General features: G+C 29.7%; 1 non-coding gene across 1 annotated transcript; it reads left to right on the forward strand.

Moving 5' to 3' along the window:
* The first annotated feature begins 300 nt into the window (after positions 1-300).
* Positions 301-406, forward strand: LOC135956107 (U6 spliceosomal RNA). The gene has a single exon (XR_010576347.1). It is a non-coding gene; the product is annotated as a U6 spliceosomal RNA (small nuclear RNA).
* The last annotated feature ends 13,349 nt before the right edge of the window (positions 407-13,755 follow it).

Genomic DNA, 13,755 nt, shown 5'->3' on the forward strand with positions numbered 1-13,755 from the left:
TCTTCAAATGTATTCAGCAAAGATTTTTTTTTTTATTCATATCAAATATGGTTTTTTATAATTTTCTAGGTAAAATATTTAGTGAAAACTGTCAATTTTCATTTGAATTATTGCAATCAATCAAATTCAATAAGATGTTAGCTACAGGTGGAGGTTTCTAATTCCTAATACTGAAAATATCTTAGTATAAGTTCGGAGACCCTATATGATAGACCATGATGCACCACAATAATACTGTAACTGCAATATTACGACTCTTCCAGAAATTATGAACAACTAGAATACTAGGTCTATTTAATTGTTCTTGCTTCGGCAGAACATATACTAAAATTGAAACGATACAGAGAAGATTTGCATGGCCCTGCGCAAGGATGACACGCAAAATCGTGAAGCGTTCCACATTTTTTTCATCAAAACGGGGTCCCTTCGACTCTACTTGATTGTTCGCACGTAGTGAACTACCACGTAAACCAAGGTCTATTTAATTAAGTTAAGCTTTATCGTAAGCCTCTATGTGGTCTAAGTTGAGCTTAATTTGTAGATCTCTTTTTTAGATAGTCTTAGTCTAGTTCTTTATGATGCCTATGTTGAGATTTAATCGTAGTTGTCCAACTTGAGCTTCAACTCTAGGTCTGACATTCCAGAAAGTCCAGGGTCTATCTGGTATGGACCAACTTTTACATTTTTGTATGATAAAACCCTAAATTGTATTATAATTCAAATGTTATAAACTATGAAATGTCGTGCTATCGAATACCGTGAAAAACATGAAGCTAAGAAATTTAAGATTTATGATTTGTTTGCCATTTATGCAATTTAATTATTCCAAATAAAAACATTGATTTCTTTTGTCATTTATACCACTATTTAAGAACATTTAAGACAAATAAAAACGATCCTATTTTGTGTTCGGATTTAAAAAAAACTGGAGTATTGTGGGTAAAATTTTTAAAAATTAATTCTCAAATGCGAATTACTACGAAAACGAGGTTGTTTGTAGTGCTCGACGAGGAGATTCTAAATATGTAATTTTTCACAAACGAAGAAATAGAATCGTTTTAAAAATTTAACATACCCGAGGTGTGTTACTTTGGTGGGCCCATCAGGTGCAATTTAAAACTTAAACTCGACAACACTTTCTCTTTGTGCATGTCAAGTTTCATTCAAATCGGACTATACGTTCAGAAGTTACAGATTTATTTCCTTCTTTTTATACCCTTCACCTTCGTGAGAAGGGTATATATTAATATTAGGGTATTCAATTAATGGGGTTTCTGGTTTAATCGGTTAATCGATCAAATAATTAATTGGGGTTTTGATTTAATCGGTTAATAAACGGTTAATTTTAAATTATTCGGTTAATGGAATAGTTTCTATTTTAATTTTAAACTGAAAAACAAACAAAACATAACAATTCAACAATCCTTTTTATATAAAAATTTGAGTTTTTTTGAAAAAATCTTTAAAAAAAAGAAAATAATTTAAATGTTTTCCTTTTAAATGCTTTTTTTCTTTAGTTTTAATAAAAGTTGACTTGGAAGAAACTCTATCACTGATTGTCGCTGTTGGAGAAATCAAAAGTAAGGCACGATAAAGTAAGTATATCCAATTTCTCAGTTCTTTTTTCTAATTTTTTTTAGATTTTGAATACTCTTAATAGTTTCTTTAAGTTCTGATAAAAGACTCGTTTCTGTAATGTCCTTCGACTCATTTGGACAAAGTTAATCATAGAATATTCTAGAAAAAAGGTCATTTCCAAATTTCTTAGTTTCAGTTTTGAAGCTATACTTCAAAAAACTATTGTTAGAAGGGAATTTTCATGAGTTAAGATATATAATTTGAGTGTTTAAAACTATATTTCTATATAAAGTGCAAAAAAAAAGAAATTTCGGTTAATCGGTTAATCGACAAAAATTAATCGGTTAACCGATTAACTGTTAATCGATTGAATACCCTAGTATATATAAGTTTGTCATTCCGTTTGTAATTTCCACAACATAATTTTCCGACCCTATAAAGTATTTACATATATTCTGGATCCTTATAGATAGCGAAGTCGATTAAGCCACGTCCGATTGTCTGTTGAAATCCATTTTCTGAAGACCCCAGATATCTTCGGGATCCAAATCTTCAATAATTCTGTCAGACATGCTTTCGAGAAGTTTCCTATTTAAAATCAGCAAAATCGGTCCACAAATGGCTGAGATATGAGGAAAAACCCAGGACAGCCTAGATTTTGGACCTATTTTTGACATATATCTAAATTAATAAGTCAATAATATAGACAATATGGATATCTAATGGTAGATATTTCAAAGACCATTGCAACGACGTATATAAGACCATAGTAAGTTGGACCTATAATGGGTCAAAATCGGAAAAAATATTTTTTAACCCGAATTTTTTTTTTACAAAATCAAAAAAAATTAAAAAACAAACAAAATTTGATTAAAATTTTAACATAACAATTCCAAAAAATTAAAAGAAACAACTTTGGAAATAATAAAAATTGTGTTTACCTAAAAATATTTAAAATTTGTATTTTCAAGTATAATTTGGTGAAGGGTATATAAGATTCGGCACAGCTGATATTTCATCGAAGTCTATTAACTCGTCTTCAAAATCGACAAAGCTATCTTCGATGACTGCCGATCGGACTACAGACAATTTAAGTATTTCATTAAAATAATGAATTTTTATGGTCAACTATTTATTAAGATCCTTTTGTCCTTTATACCACTAATTTTAATTTAAAATTTCGTAATTAACTATAAAATACTTCGGTTGCATTGTAATAAAATTAGGAAATATTTTCATGTATTTGAAATTGTTTTATTCACAAAATTTTAATATTTAATTTTCTCCATTCGTTTTCCAGAATCTGGCCCTAGATCTTTACAGTCAAACCACGTTTGAGGCAATTAATGCTGATCCAGCATTAATTACACTTGCATAATATCCTTAATAGAAATCAATCAAATATAGAAAGACATTTACTTTACAGCTTATTAGGAAAATGCCACCAAAGGCGTTTTATTTCTTTTCTTTAACATTAAGTTGTATTTTACATCTATTTGAGAAATAATAACTTCATTGGAATTACACTAGTCTACATATTTCAAAATCTTTGAAAAACTAACATGGTCAATAATAAAAATCTTGAGAGACTGTGATGAACGGGCAAAATAAAAGCAATTGTTGTTAGATCAGTTTGTTACAGTTTGTTGCAGTTTTATTTATTTATTTTAAACAAATTGGATTAAAAACGTGCTACATACACCCATTCGGGGCGTATATTTGCTGATGACAATTTTTATTGAAACAATTATTGTTCAGGTTTAATTTAATGGTTGTTTTTTTTTTTGAAAACTGTTAATAACTATTGCTGATATATTGTACGTAGAAGAGAGTGAAGTGATATTTAATTCTGTTTAAGATCATCATGTGATATTTATTTAACTAGTATTTAGAAAACGTGTTGTTTTTTTTTACCATATTGATTTTATTTTCAGAAATTTTTGTTAGATTTTCACTTCTGTGTCACGCTTTGCCTCAGCGTATGTGTGGCTATGTGAAAAGGTGATGATAGATAGTTAGAAATAGACGCATAATTGTTGTGGCAATAATTGGTAATTCAACATTCAATTCAATATTCAATTCGTTGATGTTGATGTTGTTGTTGATTTTTTTTTCTTTGTATCTTTTGTTTTCGCTACCAATTATGAATAATTACATGTACTTGTATGTACTTACCGGTGTATTTTCATGCTGACTGTCTGACATTGTCGCTTACATGTGTTTTCAATTGTGGCCACTTTTCCTTACGCCACATTGTCTTTGTAAAAGAAATGAAAATTGAAAAATGAAATTAGAAAAAATGAAGAAATAAATACATGAATACATACAGTAAGTAGTTGCCATATAAATATTCAATATTCAATGAAATCAATAAGAATACTGAGATCAGATAAATTAGTGTAAACAATTTATTGATCGATTTATGTTTATCTATTTACTGTGGTTCCAAACTCAAATCTAGCTGGACAACATATATTTGTTGCGTTTTTATAGGGCTTTGGGATCTCTGCCATTTGGCAAAAGGTTTCCCGATGATGAGGCCTGAAATCTGCATAGCAAATAATAACTAGAAGTGAAACGCTGTCAAAAAAAAATCTAAGACTACTGTCAGAAAAAACCTAACTTTAACAAGTTAGAGATCTATATTCGGCTGTGCCGAATCTTATATACCCTTCACCAAATTATACTTTAAAATATAAATTTTAAATATTTTTAGGTAAACAAATTTCTTTTTTCAAAGTTGTTTTTTTAATTTTTTGGAATTTTTTTTTCGAATTATTTCAAAATTTTTTTTAAATTTAAAAAAAAAATTTAGTTTTTCATTTTTTTTTTTGTGAAAAAAATCGGTTTAAAAAATATTTTTTTCCGATTTTGACCTATTGTAGGTCAAACTTACTATGGTCTTATATACGTCATTGCAAAAGTCTTTGAAATATCTATCATTAGATATCCATATTGTCTTTATTAATGACTTAGTAATCCAGATATAGGTTAAAAATAGGCCAAAAATCGAGGTTGTCCTGGTTTTTTCCTCATATCTCAGCCATTGTGGATAGCAAACTTCTCGAAAGCATGTCTGACAGAATAATTGAAGATTTGGATCCCGAAGATATCTGGGGTCTTCAGAAAATTGATTTCAACAGACAGAAAGACAGACATACAGACCGACAAACCGACCGACAGATAGACAGAGAGAGCGATATACATCGATCGAAACAATTCATAATCGGACGGGGTATGGTCTGGACTATAAAGTGGGTGAGGTAAACCTTTCCAATCACTTCATTCTAAATACTTTTTAACAGATATTGCAACATGTGGCCGAGTCATGGTGAAATACTACGGTTACATGTCTGGCCAATGCTCTCTCGGTACAGGTTCCCTGGGATGGTCTAGTCAGATTTCCGTAGCTCATAATATATGGGATTCATTTGCTCCCTCCAAACACAGAGAATTACCTTAGAGCCATGGATATTTGACATTGGTGTTGATTCGGCTGGTTGACCGGGCTTCACATATAATCTCTTACGCTTCGGGTTATCGTAATGGCTTCATTTTTCATCACAAGTAATGATTCGGTGCAAGAATGATATTCTTTTATAGCGTTCGATCATCTGTCGGATATGCGAAATCGTCTTTGAAGGTATCTCGGCTTCAATTCGTATGGATGAATCCTGCTGCTCGCAAACATTTTGAAATTGCAGCTTGAGTAGCTCCCAATGATTTTGCAAGCTCTTGTTTAGTTTGACAATAATCTTCATGGAGTAATGGCTCCAATTCTTGGTCTTCAAACTTTTTTGGCTGGCCCGGGCGACATTTGTGTTCCGTGTCAAAATCACCACTTCTAAACCCCACAAACCATATCTCGCACGTTGAAACCGATGGAACATATTCACCATAAGTTTTGGTGAGCAATCGGTATGCTTCAGGGGCACTTTTTTGTCAAATTAAAGAAGTAAAGCAAAACTTCCCGCTTATGACGCTTTGTTGGTACAAATTCGAAATAACCCATCATGTTTAGCCCCTGGTAGAGTGCCGACCACTGATTTTTACAATAATTCCTGTGTTCCTTTGAAGAAAATATCAAAAGAATAGACAATAAATAAGATGGTCGAATAAAAAATTTAAATTTTTGAGCAGACCATCTATTTTTTGCCTGATAATACTACTTTAACTGATCTCACTCCTTCGAATTTTTAGTTTTTAGCATTAAAAAAAATCATAAGTTTCCAATTTTTTTTTCAAAATGATTGCTAGTTAATGGTACTTTTGTGGCAATAACAAGTAGTTAGGTACTACTTGTCGTATCTTTATGATTTGTTTGATTTTCGTTGATTAAACGATCATGATAACGATTGTCCTCATAATTGACATTATAACTTATTGATGTGAGTGTTACCAAAGTAATTATGGTCAAAAGCACTTTAACAGCCAGTCAGCCAGCCAACCAACAACGCCAGAAGAAGAAAACATTTTTAATTGGTAAAACTAACAGATGACATATTTGAGAATAAATAACATAAATTACAAAGTTTGCACGTATTTCAATCTGCCTTTGTAGGCAGTAGTAAATTAAAAACACGTCTAATTGTTTGTGAACAAACAATGGGTAGCCAGCGGTGTATAAATATTTAATGTATGAAAAAAAATTTATAAACAATTTAGAGTTTTCTAATAATACAAGACCCTATAATGAAAACTTTGGTCAATAGGAGTTGAGGAAATGGTGGTGATTCTATATAATACATTGATTTTTTAGGAAAAACTTAGGTTTCACAATTATTAATTTGGCAGAAGCTCACATTCATTCTAAATCTTAATAATAGTAGAGTTGAAGCCTGTCAGGGAGATCGTATTCATCCCAACAAATTACCCTAGGAAAGATATTTTTGGTTGCTCCAGTCCAAAACCTTGTTGGCTGTTATTGTTAAGGTTTTATTTCATGGTTGGTTTTGAAAAAAAGCAAAAGTAATCCTCCTATCAGAAAATGCTATAAATTTTGCGATTGGCCCTAATGTCAGTTCGATTTTTGACATTTGTGTAGTAAACACATGCGAAATACACGTTAATAAACAATGTTACGCTACACTGATCCAGAACGCGGAATATTGCTGACTATTTATTTGACCAATAATCGGTCGGTGACTTCATCAAAAATAATCATGAGTGATGAGGCCCATTTCCATCTTAGCGGGTACGTAAATAAGCAAAATTTACGCTTCTGGAGCACTGAAAAGTCAAAGTCACTGTATGGTGTGCTGTTTTCGCTGGAGGAGTCATCGGACCTTTTTTCTTCGAAGACGTCGCGGGCCAAACGGTTACTGTGAATGGTGAGCGCTACAGAGCAACGAGTTCATTTTGCCGCAACTTGATGAATTGGGATTGGAAAACATGTGGTTCCAACAGGACGGTGCAACGGCACACACTGCACGTGCCACAACCGATATGCTGAAGGATGCATTTCCCGGACGCCTAATCTCCCGTTTTGGCGATTTGCACTGGCCAGCAAGATCGCCTGATTTGACCGCTCCAGACTTCTTTTTATGGGGCTTTTTGAAGTCGCGGGTTTATGTCAACAAGGCTCAGGCTTTTGCAGCTTTTAAAAACAATATCCGTCAAGAATGTGAGGACCTATCGCCGGAAGTTTTGGCCAAAGTGATGGAAAATGCCATAAAAAGGGCTCAAATGACAATCAACTATGGCGGCGGCCATTTATATGACATCATATTCTCGACTTGATGTAAAAAAAATTAAAAGACCAAATAAAAATAATCCACAAGAAGAATCAAAGTTTTTCATTTTTTTTTAATTACAGCCAAAAAACATCGAAAGTTTACTTTTGCACCATCTTGTAGATATACGTGAAGTGATATTTAATTCAGTTTAAGAACATCATATGATATTTATTTAAGATCACTTAGAGAAAACTTAAGTGATCACCGATTGCCGTTCTTTTAACATTTAGAGCACTATTTTAGCTATTTAAATATTTAGGAAAAGATATAAGTGATCCCCTCCCCGTCCCATTTAAGAAACTATAAACTATTTTATTTTTTTACACAAAAAGTCTATTTTTGAGGAAAATGTTTTTTTGTCATTTAAGAAACTCGACCTAGATACATGATCATAAACTAACTTCGTTTTTCATATACAAAAATTTATTTTCTAGGACAAATATAACTTATCACGGATAAACGTTATTTTACTACCAATTTCTATTATTGTAGTTTTACCGACTTTTAGTGAAAAATTTAATAATTAAGAAACTGCTGCCAATTTAAGTTTTTCCTGCAAAATATCGATTTGGAGAGATCGCAGATTCACGCCTTTTTAACATTTATGCCAGATCTAGAAATAATTTAAGTTTTTCATATAAAACTATGCAAGTGACAGAATTAACCTTATTTTGTTAATCATTCTACTATTGAGGGAAAACAAAGTAATCTGTTATCGATCACTTTTTGCTATTTGGAACATTACTTAAAACAGTTAATTTAATTATTTGAGGTACTTTTGAGAGTTTAGGTTATCTTTAGTGACGATAGTTGTATAGGGGGCTAGGCAGAGGTCATAAAGAAGTGTCAGCCAAATTACATCGCTTAATCGCTAATATTGGTATAACATCATCACAAAAGCATAATACCCTGCCCACTATGGAGGTGTAGGGTATAACCGTTGAAATCACTTGTTCACATTTTCTTTTCTAAACATTGATTGAATCTTTTATTGATTTTGATTTTCTTTAAATAATAAAAATAAAACCATTATTACTTTCTCACACATAAATGTATTCGTACAATACACAATTTAATAGTACTGATACTACACCATTTCCAATTATACATCAGAAAATTACAATTTCAAAATTCTCTAATATTTTTCTTAATTAAATCCTTCACCATTTGTGGCATGGTCGGGTGGCCTGATAGACAAAAAATTTAGTTTCACCAATTTTTTATATCCTTCACCTTCGTGAGAAGGGTATATATAAGTTTGTCATTCCGTTTGTAATTTCCACAATATAATTTCCGACCCTATATTTATATATATATATTCTGGATTCTTATAGATAGTCGAGTCGATTAATCCATGTCCGTTTGTCTGTCTGTTGAAATCAATTTTATGAAGACCCCAGATATCTTCGGGATCCAAATCTTCAATAATTCTGTCAGACATGCTTTCGAGAAGTTTTCTATTTAAAATCAGCAAAATCGGTTCACAAATGGCTGAGATATGAGAAAAAAACCAGGACATCCTCGATTTTTGACCTATATCTGGATTACTAAGTCATTAATATAGACAATATGGATCTAATGATAGATATTTCAAAGACCTTTGCAACGACGTATATAAGACCATAGTAAGTTGTACCTACAATGGATCAAAATCGGAAAAAATATTTTTTAAACCGAAAAAAAAATTTTTTAAAAACAATATTTTTTTTTTTAATTTAAAAACAAATTTTTTTAAATAATTCGAAAAATTTTTTTTCAAAAAATTAAAAAAATAAATTTTGTTTACCTAAAAATATTTAAAATTTGTATTTTGAAGTATAATTTGGTGAAGGGTATATAAGATTCGGCACAGCCGAATATAGCTCTCTTACTTGTTTTTAATAAAAAATGTTTCTTTTACCAAACATTTTTTAATATTTCTCTTGGTGAGAATCTATAAGATTCCGCACAGCCGAAGAAACTCACAAAGGGAGAACTAATGGTACTTTTTATTTATTATAATGGTACTTTTCGAATATTTTTAGCAGGGACCCTAACGGTGATATCAAAAAAGTTATTTTATAACAGTTATTTTGTGACTTTAAAAATAAAAATCCATCTAAAACAGTTATTATTCAACATAAAAATAAAAATTCGCATGAAACTCTTAAAAAAGGGGTTTAAATAACCGTCATAAAAAACTCATTTGAGTAGCTTTACTTTTCCCGTCAGAAAAAAAAACTCATTTAAGGAGTTTTATTTTTTTTGCGTCATAAAATAAAAGTCTTTGAGGAGTTTTATTTTTCCCGTTAGAAAATAAAACTCATTTTATGTAAATTGACACCAAAAGTCAAACAGTTTTCTTAAACAAATAAATTACTACAAACATTATATCAGATAGACTCAATAAATAAAGATACTGAAAAAAGTAGAAAATGAACGAAAAGAGTTTTATTTTGTGACGTGAAAAATAAAATTCCTCAAATGACTTTTATTTTGTGACGGAAAAAATAAAACTCCTCAAATGAGTTTTTTTTATGACGGCTATTTAAAACTCTTTTTTTAAGAGTTTCATGCGAACTTTTAAAGTTGAATAATAACAGTTAACTGTAGAGTTCAGATAATTTTTTGAATATCAGTACTTATTGAGTATTTCAAAAGGTACATTGGTATTTATGATACTATTTTTTTCTTTTAGACTCTAGAATAAAACTAGAAAAATAAAATTCGGCTTATATGATTTTGAATAAAAAGAGAACGTTTTCCAACTGAATTAATGGGAGCTTTATGGTACTATTTTTTCTTCCAACAGTACTTTTTGCATATTTGATAAAGGTACTTTTAAGGGTATTTTTTAAACCATCCTTATTAATGATCTAGAATAAAATAAGAAACAATAAAAGGTAACTTTATACACTAACCCCCATTATCACAGGTTATGTGTTAACTAATAGTTATACTGTCGGTTAAAAGTATTTTTCTATGAAAACTTTCAGTATAACTATTAGTTAATGAGGATATTTTAGTATTTTTTCCTAATTTCAAAAGAAAGTTTGAAATACAACTGAAAATTTTTGAAATTGTAATTAGAAAATTCTGCAAAATAATAGGAAATGGTGTAGTAGTTTTCGTATTTTCTTGAGTATTTTTTACTTAGACCACTTTTTATTAGTGTCCAGCCAGCCAATAGGTGCTAATTTATTAAATAAATATTTCCAAACAAACATTCCGCAATGAAAGTTGAAAGTTTGTCATTATTAAGATAATCAGTTTTATAAATACAAATAAATATAAATAAATATTTGGAAATAATTTCATTTACTATTAAAAGTAACACAAAATTTACAATAGTGAATGAAGTACACAAGCTTTACTATTTTGATTTTTATTAAATAATTTATAACAATATTAATTATGTCACAATTTCTTTTATACAACAATTCTTTTTCACATAGACATAAATAAATGAATATAAAATATTGAGTTTAATAGAGAAAATTTAAATTATATTGGTGTATTACGTCTTTGCCCTTAAAAGAATGTGTTCATTGGAAACAAAAATTAAAAATTTTGATCACGTTTCCCCAAAAAATTCAATTTAATTACCATATTATTTATGACTTATAATTTTTGTTTTGTTTTCAGAAATGCATTAATAATGGTACTTTCTATTTGACCATTTTCGCATTTTAGATATCATTTAGTATGCATTTTACGAATTATTATGAAATGTGCCAATATTTATTTGGATTTTTTTATGTTTAAAACTATTTTCAATGGTTTTATTTAATAAATAGTATTTAGGAACAATTTTGTTACATAAATTTTGCAGCTGCATTATTTAAATTAAGCATGCAAATATAATAAAATAAAAATTTGCAATATTACAGTAAGATGGAACGTTTTGTAATAGTTTTAATAAACTAATTTTCAGACAGTTTTGTAACATTAATGGCCGAATGAATTGATTTAAAAACAACAAATTCTATATCCTAAAGTGGTCAAATAATAGAGTTCGAATGTAGATCCATTTCAGCCCCCATGCTTAGAACCCATGAGTTCCAATTCAATACGGAAGCTAGAGACATGAGGCTCGTTTTGGTTCTTTTTTGCCTAATATTCTTCAAGTATCAACAAAAAATTTTTATTTGGTACTTTTTGGAAATTCGATCCATTAAGGGGTAAAAATTATAACTTATTTTGGATAAATTTTACATAAAATATTTGTTTACATTTAATGGCATAGATATACGAATATTTTAATGTGATGTCCCAATATGATATTGAAATATATGGTGAAAATGGTACTTGGTACTTTATTTTTCAAATAGTACTTTTCTAAATTTTTTCGTCTGAGTGTAGTAAGTTGGTACTTTTGTATTTCTTCTAGTGGTACTTTTTGAATGTTTAATTTAATCACTGAAGTGAGACGACAAAAATTTGTCACTAAGTGGTACTTTTTTAATTCATCTAATTACTGAGTGAAGTTAGAACGCATAATAGGTGAACTAAAGGTACCTTTTTTGTACCCAACACAAAAATTATAAGGGGTTTATTATGTTAGAAATATAAATTTTGACAAATATTGTCATAAAACAGTTGGGGTCCATAAAAAGACCACTTAATGGTACTTTTTCTCGTTTTTCTAACGGTACTTATTGAACCTTATGAACCATATAAGTATTTATAATCCTGATCCTCAATAAAGTGAGACGGCAAAAAAGTGCCACTAATTTGTACTTTTTATTTCTTCTAATGGCATAGAGCATTTTCGTTATTCTAAAAAGTACTATTTCATATATAGGGGATTTCATGTCAAGTGAACCAACTTTTGAAATCGATGTCTTCTGATCGGGAGTTAGAGGGGATCAAAATTTCACATTTTGGCCAAACAGATGTTTTTTCTCATCCATGTAACTTATTACCTATTGTTCTTAGCAAAATATGTTTCAAATAGTTTAGATAGCTACTTCTTCAATCTTTCGAACAAAAATATTAAAACTTTTTTGATTTTTTTTAAATTGGTTTTTTTTCAAAAGAAAGCTTAGATATTTTCCTTAATGACCCTTTTGGTCGCTTAGTGGGATATCTATCAAATTAAATGTTTTGTAACTCAAAACATACAATTTTTGACTTTTTTTGCAAAATCAAAAACTTTGTTGACTTCTTTTTCTAAATGGACCCTTTTTTATTTTTTTTATTTGCTCAAAAGAAAGCTTAGATATTTTCCTTAATGACCCTTTTGGTCGATTAGTGGGATGCGAGTGGGATATCTATCAAAATTAATATTTTCTAACTCAAGACATACAATTTTTGATTTTTTTTTCTTTCAAAATCGAACATTTTTTTCCAATTTTTTTTGCTCAAAATAAAGCTTAGGTCTTTTCCTTTAAGTCCTAATTGATCGCTTAGTGGGGTGCGAGTGGGATATCATGAATCTTCCCTACATCGGAAGACATCGATTTAAAAAGTTGGCTCATTTGACATGAAATCCACAAAACAGTTAAAATAGGCATGACATTTCAGAAATTTCTGTAGGTCCCGTATAGATCCACTAATAAGTGATTTTAGAAAATTCTAATGTTTAGGGGGTAAACCGTATCAATTTGGTAAACTAATAAACTAATATATTGTTACAAAATTGTACTTGAATTCAAATATAACGATTTTAAGGGCTGATTTAAAAGTAGCATAATGCTTTCAAATAACAGTGCTGTAATAGCAAACTGTAACATATCTGTGGGCATTATTAAATAAAAGCTTTCAGTTGACCAAAGTGTCTGTATTTCTGAGAATTTATAAACGTGTATAAAAAAAACATTGAGTGACTATTTAATTCTGTTGTTGTACATTTTAAATAAGTAAAGAGTTGTTACAATTTTCAAACTACTAAACGGCTTTTATTTGCAATCAAAAGTATCCGGTTTATTTAAAGAAAATAAACCAGCGTTTTGAAAAGGTTAAAACGTAACAATATATAAACAAACAATTTTTAAAATGCATCTTTATCCATTTAAAAAAATATCATACAGACGTTTGGTACATCTTTCAAATTCGAACCTTTTAGGGCTAAAAACTATATTTTCGTACATTTATATTAATTTGGTACTTTTTAAAATTCGAACACTTAAGGTTTAAAAGTAGATTTATTGTTGGTACTTTTTGCATAAAATAAGTTTTTATATAAATTGACATAGTATATGAATATTTTATGATGAGAGATACTAAAATTTATTTGAATAAAATTTGTTTCATTTCAATAGGAAAAAAGTACCAAATAGGGATAAAACGGGAAAAACTTTTTATATTATAGCGGACAACACTCTTATTATTATTTATCGATGCCAGAGGGATACACAAATTAGCAGATGTGAGATCAAGTATAGGGTGCTTCATTGCTTTAAGTTACCAAAAATTGTACTTTTTCGTATTGCTAATGGTACTTTTTGAATTTTCTATGACA

Source organism: Calliphora vicina, chromosome 3 (genome assembly GCF_958450345.1).
Source record: "Calliphora vicina chromosome 3, idCalVici1.1, whole genome shotgun sequence".
In the NCBI taxonomy this organism is placed as follows: Eukaryota; Metazoa; Arthropoda; class Insecta; order Diptera; family Calliphoridae; genus Calliphora; species Calliphora vicina.